The following is a 9,505-nucleotide window of genomic DNA, read 5'->3' on the forward strand; positions in this document are numbered from 1 at the left end:
TAGGTACCAATTAATCCTAAAAATAATTGTGTGTTCAATTTATTGGCTTTTGCGAGAAGAATACGCGTATTTCGCGTTTGAATGTGTTAGGTTATACAGTTATGGGATGCAGGACACGGCTTCGTGTGACGAAACAGATTTATGTATTCTGAGAATATCTAAATGGTGCAGGAGAGTGCAATGATCGTATAATCGATCGGACTAGATCTATAAACTCTGCGGATATTTGTTGATGGATAGTAGATTTTACTTTTCGAATATTTGTCCGATTTTTTGCTGCTTGGGCTCGTTCAGCTGCAGTTGCGCAGGGTATGTAATTGCAACATTCGAATATTCGTTTGTGGAGAAGTATATTTAGAAAATAATACCGATTTATTCGAATTAATAGGTAATTGTAAAGAAGCAATACTTTTTCCAATATTTTTAATAATAATAAATTTTAAATTCACTTTGAAGATAATGTTGTATAATTCTTGCGATAATTGTTGTCGTTGATAATTGCTAATTAGAAGTTGGTACTATTTGAATTTTCTTGAGAGAATTTTCTGGAGATAAGATGGTCCCAAATGAGACCAAAAATTGTCATAATCGTAGGAAATATTTGATATCGTATGTGGAAAATATTTGGACTGTTACGTTAATAATAAATAATATTTTTAAATATTTATGGTAATAAATTTAATTATTCTTAACTGGAAATTGCATATTAGAAATTGGTTATATTCAAATCTTCGGAGTAATTGTTCACAAAAATGATTTATATAAATAACAATTACGAATATTTTCAAGATTTGGTAGAGATAAAATAATAAATTGCATTTAATGAATATTTAATTAGAAATTATTTATAATTTGAGAATATTTGTACGATTAAAAATATTTTTAAAAGTTGTTAGAAAAATTGTTATTATTGAAGATTGCATATCAAAAGTTGACCTTCAGAGATCACCATAACCACAAAGAAAATTTATAAATGAATTTACTGCGACTTATATAATAAATTGTATTTAACGAATATTTAATCGTGTAATTGTAATAACAATTTCTGTCACCCAAAACTGCATCGTAAAATGTAAATTCAAAATTATAAAACTGTCACCAATAACCTCAAATATCACCATAATCACAAAAAGAAATATATATTTCTTCAGATAGAAAGTGAACCTAACTTCAAAATTATGAAATTGCTGCCAATAACCTCAAATGTTACCATAACCACAAAAATAAGTATATATTTCTTCAGATAGAAGGTGAACCTAACTTCAAAATTATGAAATTTCCTTCAATAACCTCAAAAATAACCATAACCACAAAGAAATGTATATTTCTTGAGATAAAAGGTGAACCTAATTTAAAAAATTATGAAACTGCCCCCAATAACCTCAAATGTCACCATAACCATAAAAAGTATATATTTCTTGAGATAAAAGGTGAACCTAACTTAAAAGATTATGGAACTGTCTTCAATAACCTCAAAAATAACCATAACCCCAAAAAGAAATTTATTTCTTAAAATAGAAAGTGAATCTAACTTAAAAATTATGAAACTGCAGCCAATAATCTCAAATACCACCATAAGCACAAAAGAAATTTATTTCTTGAGATAGAAGATGAATGTAAATTAAAAAATTATGAAATTGCTTTCAATAACCTCAAATACCACCATAATCATAAAAGAAATTTATTTCTTGAGATAGAAGGTAAACCTAACTTCAAAATTATGAAACTGCCTCCAATAACCTTGAACACCACATATCCCCCCCCCCCATGGAAAATGAACCCAATTTCAAAAATATCTAACAATAATTAATAATTAATCTATGTTGTACCTAATTATCTATAATAGTAGTATTAAAATAATCATAATCATCCAGAAATGCATCTCAGAGTCTACTAGGTGTCAACCAAGTCCCCAGCTACGAATCTCTCTTCAATCGACTTGCAAAAGTCACAGATCACCCACTATCATACCTCTTCTATATTGAAAACGAATCCTCCAAAGTACCCAAAGAAGAATAAAATCAAAGAACCAGCTCCTATATCTATTCGTTTCGTTTAATCGTTGCTTTTTGTACCGATCCTGCCAGATAGTTCCACGGAACCAGGTGTCAAGGATGATCCTTTTTCTCGTTGGATAAGGAAGCGACAGCTCGGGACGAGTACAGTTCCGTTGCACGGTTCAGCCTGAGATATTAGATTATGCAAATGTCCATGGTAGGACGGAACGTTGATCAGATAAAGCGTTGGCTCACGTTGGGCCAACGGTTCTGACGTTGCTGGTGGCATTAGGCGAGCGAAGTGACACGATCTTGATTAAAACGCCATCCACGGAATTCCGATTCTATCTGTTCACGGACGTTTTCGCGGACATTTTAAATAATAAGCCTGAAATGACTGGGTTATGCAGCTTCGTGTTCAGCTGGGTAGCTCAGGGGCGAAGCCGTGAAGAGATTAGCGTTCCGTTCCCGGTTCGTTTCTCTGATTGCTCTGTCGCTCCGGGTTCAGCGTGGTTCTGCTTTATTAGCGAGTCAGATGTTTGCTACGAGCCTGTCAGCGTATGAATAGAAAATTCCGTGGAATGCGCGGTGCTACGACGCGGTTCGGTGCCTCTGACGACCGCCTAGATGAAAGGATCCTGACCAGCATTGTGCAAGAATCGTTAATATCGAGTAAATAGCGGAATGATTGATTCTGGTCGTATCTGTAATTTCATAGGCTGAGGTATGGCTTTTTATTCACGTTGACAGGCCTTTTCCGAGCTTCGGCACATCGATGATTAGGGATTAAGGACCTGTCAGTGAGCTAGATTGGTATGATCGAAGATCGTGATCGAACTTTGCGATATATTGGTTAGTTATCCTCGATACTGTCGCTTATGATGATTATAGAAAGGTAATTGGCTTCTTGGTAATTGCTAGCTTCATCAAGGTCTTCTTCAGGGTCTCACGCAACACTTTCTACGTAATTTAAAATGTCTTTTTAATGAAATTTTTGACCATTATTGACGTTTGACACTAGTCATCATTGGTCATTTGAAATGCTGTTTCAAGGAATATAATTTATTATGTTTTGATGAGTATGTTTTTTAAAAGTAGTGTATTTCGTCAAGGTCTTCTTCAGGGTCTCACGCAACACTTTCTACGTAATTTAAAATGTCTTTTTAATGAAATTTTTGACCATTATTGACGTTTGACACTAGTCATCATTGGTCATTTGAAATGGTGTTTCAAGGAATATAATTTATTATGTTTTGATAAGTATGTTTTTAAAAAAATCGTGCATTTATTTATCTATGAAAATAGACACGAGTGACATCTTATTCCTTTTTTCATTTTTATATATACCTATGGATATTTGGCTTTGACCCACATCAAATTTCCCGCGCGAATTCTACTCATTTCAGTCATTAGGAGATTTGTCACTAGAAAATGTTACTAGAAATATAATTACATCATCCACCCAAAATTTTCTAAAATTAAATTGCTTTCGAAACTTGGTTTTAAGCTTTACCTTTCGTTACTGGTCATCGTCCCTGATCTAAGTATACATTTACGTCCTGCTATGATCAGAGATGCACGACAAAATGGCGGTGTAATCCGAATATAATTCGACGCTATAATTCACTTGAATATCAATCTTTCCTTTTCCTTAATTCTTCATATTTACGTTTCTTCTTTTCCATTACTGGCTACTATTATTATTACTATCACTATTGCGATAATTATTATTATTTCTTTTCCCTTCCACATACCACAGAGACTTCGCCCCGTTTAAACGAACAAACAATTAAAATTTTCATTTTATTATTTATTTCGCAATTATATCTACCATTGACACGAGTGAAAAATGCTAGGAGAAACGTTAAAGCATCTTCGAAAGTAATTACTCGCGAGCCGCCATGTTCACCGCGGCCTAGTACAACTAGCTCCACCTAGGCGCGCTATCTCGGCCGCGGCGGGAGTTAGAGTCGGTTGCATCATCGATACGCAACCGGTGTAAATCAGAGTTGGAACGTGGCCAGCGCCGATCTCGATATCGGTCCGGGGCGGAGGTAGGCCGATATCGCGCCTTTTCACGGGTTTTTCATTAGCATATAAATAATGGGCGAGCAAAGGGGAGATGAGTGGTCTTCTCGCGGTGTAGCCTGTGCTACGATGTAAAGGGAGAAAAGAAAGGAAGAGGAGAAGCTGACGCCGTGATGGTGAAACAGTAGTAGTGACCCCCGGGGCTGTACAGCGCCAAACAAGAAGTCCCTTCTGACGTCACCGGCAGGTGCATCCAGAAGGCCATCCTTCTCCCTGGTCCCGGTCTCGCTCGTTCTGCCCCTACGCTCCCCGGCCGTTGTCCCTCTCGCGCTCGACCGTGTAATCGTACTGATTTCATGATCGAGATACCAGGTTTCCCTCCACGGATTTGGTTACCTGCTTACATGACGCTGCCTGTTTACGTGTTTGTTTTACGGTGTAAGGAACGGACACTGGGCCCTTCTCGCTGGTAGACCCGCGGTTTCGGATTAAAATAGGGCCCGTACGTCCGTGTGCATTTCTTTTTCTGTCTGTGTTTTGGCTTTTCTATATTTCTTCCTTTTCTTCCTTCTCATCTGCTCTCTTTCTCGCTGCTCGCGCGATTGCCTTCGGTTTTGATCGGTTCTTCGTGCGCTAGTTGGTACAGTACTCTCTCGTGGATTTGTTTCTACGCCTATGTTTTGTGTCTTCTATATATTTATATTTTTCTTTTTGGTCGGTTATTTGTGTGATTGTTATTGATTTAAATTGTCTTTTTAGTGGAGTTGGTAGAATATTTTCTTTCAGATTTGGTTTTCTGTCTCTGTTTTCGGTTTTCTATATTTCTTTTTCGTGGATTACTTTTCTTCTTCGTTGGTTCTTTGTCTGTTTGCTTTTCGTTTGGATCGTTTCTTCGTGCTTGTTGGTACAGTGTTCTCTTGTGGATTCGTTTTTCTACCAATATTTTGTGTTTTCTATATTTCCTTTTTCTTTTTGGTTAGTTGTTTGTGTGATTGCTTGTGATTTAAACTGTTTTCCTCATAAAGTTGGTAGAATATTTTCTTTTTGATTTATTTTTCTATCTCTGTCTTGTGTTTCCTATATTTTCTTGTCTTTTCCCTTCGTTTTGGAATTCTTTTTTGATTGATTGTGCGATTATCTTCGATTTAAATCGTTTTCCTCGTAGAGTTGACAGAATATTTTCTTTTAAATTTATTTTTCTGTCTCTGTCTCGTGTTTTCTATATTTTATTGTCTTTTCCCTTTCTTTTGGAATTCTTTTTTGATTGATTGTGCAACTGCCTTTACTTTAAATCGTTTTCTTCGTGGAGTTGGTAGAATATTTTCTTTTAGATTTATTTTTCTGTCTTTGTCTCGTGTTTTCTATATTTTATTGTCTTTTTCCTTCGTTTTGGAATTCTTTTTTGATTGGTTGTACGATTGCCTTTGGTTTAAATCGTTTTCTTCGTGAAATTGGTAGAATATTTTCTTTTAGATTTATTTTTCTGTCTCTGTTTTCTGTTTTCTATATTTCCTTTTTTGGTTTTCTTCTTCGTTGTTTGCTCGTGCGATTGTCTTTGGTTGGAATAATTTCTATGTGCAAATTGATGTACTGTTTAATGGATTTGTTTTTCTGCCTCCATTTTGTATTTACAATATTTCGTTTTTATTTTCCGTTTTCTTTTTGTTGGTTGTTTCATTGCTTTCGGTTGAAATCGTTCCTTCGTGGAGGCCATGAGGGTGCTTCTTCATGGATTTGTCCACTGTTTCATTTTTGGTTTTAGTGTCTCGTTTAGATTGGTTCTGGGTTGTAGTTGTCGGTATATATCTCTTAGGTTCTTCAGTTTTTGTTCCTTGTTCTTGTTGTCGAAGGTAATGTCTTCTTCGTGGAACTTATTTTCCAGCAGCATATTTTCTTGGGAATTTCTTTTCTCTTTTATCGTGTCTCTCTTGGATTGCTGCTGTGTTAAATTTAACAATATACACGTTCTCGTGAACTTATTTACATTTCTCGTTATTTTTATCCTCTTTCATACTTTTTTCTAAATTTATTTCCGTCTTTATTTTTGATCTCATTATATATCTCATTTAGGTTCGTTCTATGTTGAATTTGTCAAGATAGATCTCTTTACATAGAGAGTATATTGCATGCAGCCATCTATACAATGCAATACCTATTTTGTCAATAGGCAATTCAATGATTCGATGATCTATTCACTGACTGATCAAATTCTAGTACAGCTAGAATATTCAGTTCTCCTGTTCAATTTTGTTCAATTTTGTTTCTTCTATATCGTTTCTTCGTCATCTACATACGCCCCTGTGTATTTATCTTCATTTTTATTTTTATTTTCATCCCCTCATTCATAATCCTTCTATCTTCAATATACTTTACTTTACATTTTGAAAATTCGTTTCCACAGATTCCTTTACCTCTTCTATTTATTTTTCTTGTCTCCTTTAAATCGTTTCTTCGTACAAATTGTCGATATATTAATCTTCATACTGTTTGTGTTCGTTTGTATTCTATTTTGAATTTATCGAGATGAATTCCTGCAGATTTAATTTTTCCTCTTCATTTTCGTTGGCTGGTTTAACCAGTCAGCTGTGATTAAATCACGAAATTTGCTTAATTTGGAAACGAAAGGAAGTTCATCACGGGCGCAGCTTGTAATTGTAATCATCTGCTTATGCAATCTTGTTTCGGCGAAACGGATACAAATTTAATTAAAAATCTGTTAAAGGGGTTATAACGCAAAGGAATAGTAGTCAGTGGAAACGGTGAAAACACTGTATAGTTCTTTATTGAACAGGCGAACAGTTAAAACTGCCTTTTTAGGGCCAGGCAGGTCGCAGGACGTCTTCGGAAAACAGGAGACAAAAGACAAAACGCAGGGGAAGTTATCATCCCCACATCGCTAGGATGTAGAGTTTACTTTACTATTTAATTTTACTACAACAAAATCGAAACTGATTAGGTGTTCCTTAACCAGTTAGCTGTGGCGTCCCCTTTTGAGAGCGCGCGCCTATACGTGTCGCGAAAATCGAGCGACGACGAGTATACTCGTCGATCACAGAGTAAGCGTCGCTGTTAAAATATTGGATCAAAAAGATGAGTTTATTTTATAAAATTGACAATTTTATTACTAATATTTACTTATTTGGTTAACATCTATTCTCTTATCGGTTAGTTTTTATGGATATCTATGAATTTTAGCGACCGTCAAAAAATAGCTAGGTAACTTCGGGCAAGCAGTCATCAATGGGCTCAGCGCCTGGTCAGCGTCACGCATTTGTCCCGTGGCGGACCATCCCTGAAGGAACCCTATCGTAAATCAGCTTTCCGACTTTTGCTTTTGCCCCTTTTACGCTGACATCTAAAAAACGTTATCATCGCGCATAAATAAATTCGTTATGCGAACTGATAAGCTGTTTCAGCCGGTGCATACGGGGACGCACGAGTTCGTCTCAAATTATTCATATTTTTTATTTGTTTGTTTTACTCCGGCCTGGCCTCAAAATATTCTAAACATCTTGAAATTTGAGAATGTGTTTTATTTTTCACAAAAATTACAATTTAAATAGCCAATGGTCGCTACTTTTTACGCGTGACGAGTATACTCGTCGTGACACAAAATCCTGCCACTTCTCCATGACGAGTATACTCGTGAATCACAGCTAACTGGTTAAATCGTTTCACCACGAACGTCACCCGTATACATGTATTCTTCGAGATTTATTTTCACTTGCATCTTTGTTTTTATCGTCCTTCGAGTTGCATCTGCATCGAATTCATCGATGTATGTCAGCCTGTATTTATTTTTCTCTTTACATTTTCTCTATTCCTCTTTGCTTGCTCTTGTTGTCCGATTTAAATGGTTTCCCCGTGAACGTTACCTGTATATATTCCCGAAGATTTATTTTCCTTTCCATCTCTCTTCTTATTGTCTCCTTCGAATTGCTTCTGCATTGAATTTGTCGGTGTATGTCAACCTGTATTTATTTTCCCCTTTACCTTCCCTCTATTTCTTTCTCTTTGTTTTTCCCCTCTGGTCCCAGCCGTTTCATCGAAGATGTCAGTATACATTCTTATGAATATGTTTTCGTTCTTATTTCTCTTTTTGTTGTCCCGTTTAAATGAGCTCTATATTGAATTTGTCAGCACACGTCTCTGTGGGCTTCTTTGCTTTGCCCTCTTCGCATTCGTTGTTCCGTTTAAATGGTTTCTTCATGGAAATCGTCAGGCCACGTTCTTCTTCGTTTGTTCTTATTTTTATTTTTCCTTTTCTTCCTTCTTTTTATTATGTTATACAAATCGGTTCATTATTGGGCTTGTCAGCACGTGGTCGCATGAATTTGTTTCTCTCCTCGCTTTACTTCGCCTTTAATTCCGTTCATTCGTGTTGTCGGTATATTCCTGCTTTTCATTCTTATTTTTATTTTTCCTCTCTTCTCTCTTTCATCGCTTTATTTAAATTCGCTTTTCCATTGGAATTAATCGGCATTCGAAACTGTGGATTCTCTACTTTATTTTTACTCTTTCTCCAATTCTTTTTTCAATTTCTCTGATTGAAATCGTATATATACATGTGTATTAATATATATAGTTCGAGATTTTCTGTTTATTTCTATTTTTATTTTCATCCACTGATTATCCATTGAACACCAGCTGAATAATTCTAGCGGTACAAGGAGGGTAAATAATGATATATGATAATATTTCTATTGGAATAAAAATGGACGGTTAATTTTGTCAGAAATATTTATACGATTTTAAAAATTACAAAATTAAAAAGCTTGAAATTGGTAATTAATGAATTTTTCATCATTTAAATCTTTTTTAAATTAAATTTATTTTTTTAATTTTCTGGAGGAATTTAATAATTTTAAATAAATGGAATATTAATGATAATTAATAATAATTAAATAATTTTCTTGATGAACGATTGTAGCTTGGTTAGAGGTATTTATTCGAATCTTTTTATTTTATCTCGTATCTTTTTAATTTGTTATGTCGGATGTAAAAGGAGAAATAATTTTCGCGTCGATGTTATTAATAATTATATTATTAAGCTTCTGACGATTAGTACGTGTAATATAGCCTCGATGAGAAATAAATATTATGATGCATTGTGCGTCGTAATAACAAGGGCATGTTGATGAAATGAATAAGAGCCACGATGAAAGAGGGCGCCAGAAAAAATTGGCCAAGGCCGCTTCTACCCTTTTAAACTCACCCTGATCAAATCTCTCGTGCCTATTGTGATCAACAAGGATACGATTACCTTTTGTAATTTCCTTAGTCTATACTTACTCGAATTTCTTCTGTCCACCTTAACTCCGAAACCATCTTAACGTGAAATATTTAAAAAATTCATAAAATGCCCGAAATAATTAAAAAATGATAATCATATACCTATCTTAATGATAAATGATAATCATATACCTATCTTAATTTTAATTTTAATTTTTATTTTAATTTTAACTTTAATTTTAATTTTA

This window comes from Eufriesea mexicana, unplaced genomic scaffold (genome assembly GCF_001483705.2).
Source record: "Eufriesea mexicana isolate 0111107269 unplaced genomic scaffold, ASM148370v2 scaffold460, whole genome shotgun sequence".
NCBI classification, from domain to species: Eukaryota; Metazoa; Arthropoda; class Insecta; order Hymenoptera; family Apidae; genus Eufriesea; species Eufriesea mexicana.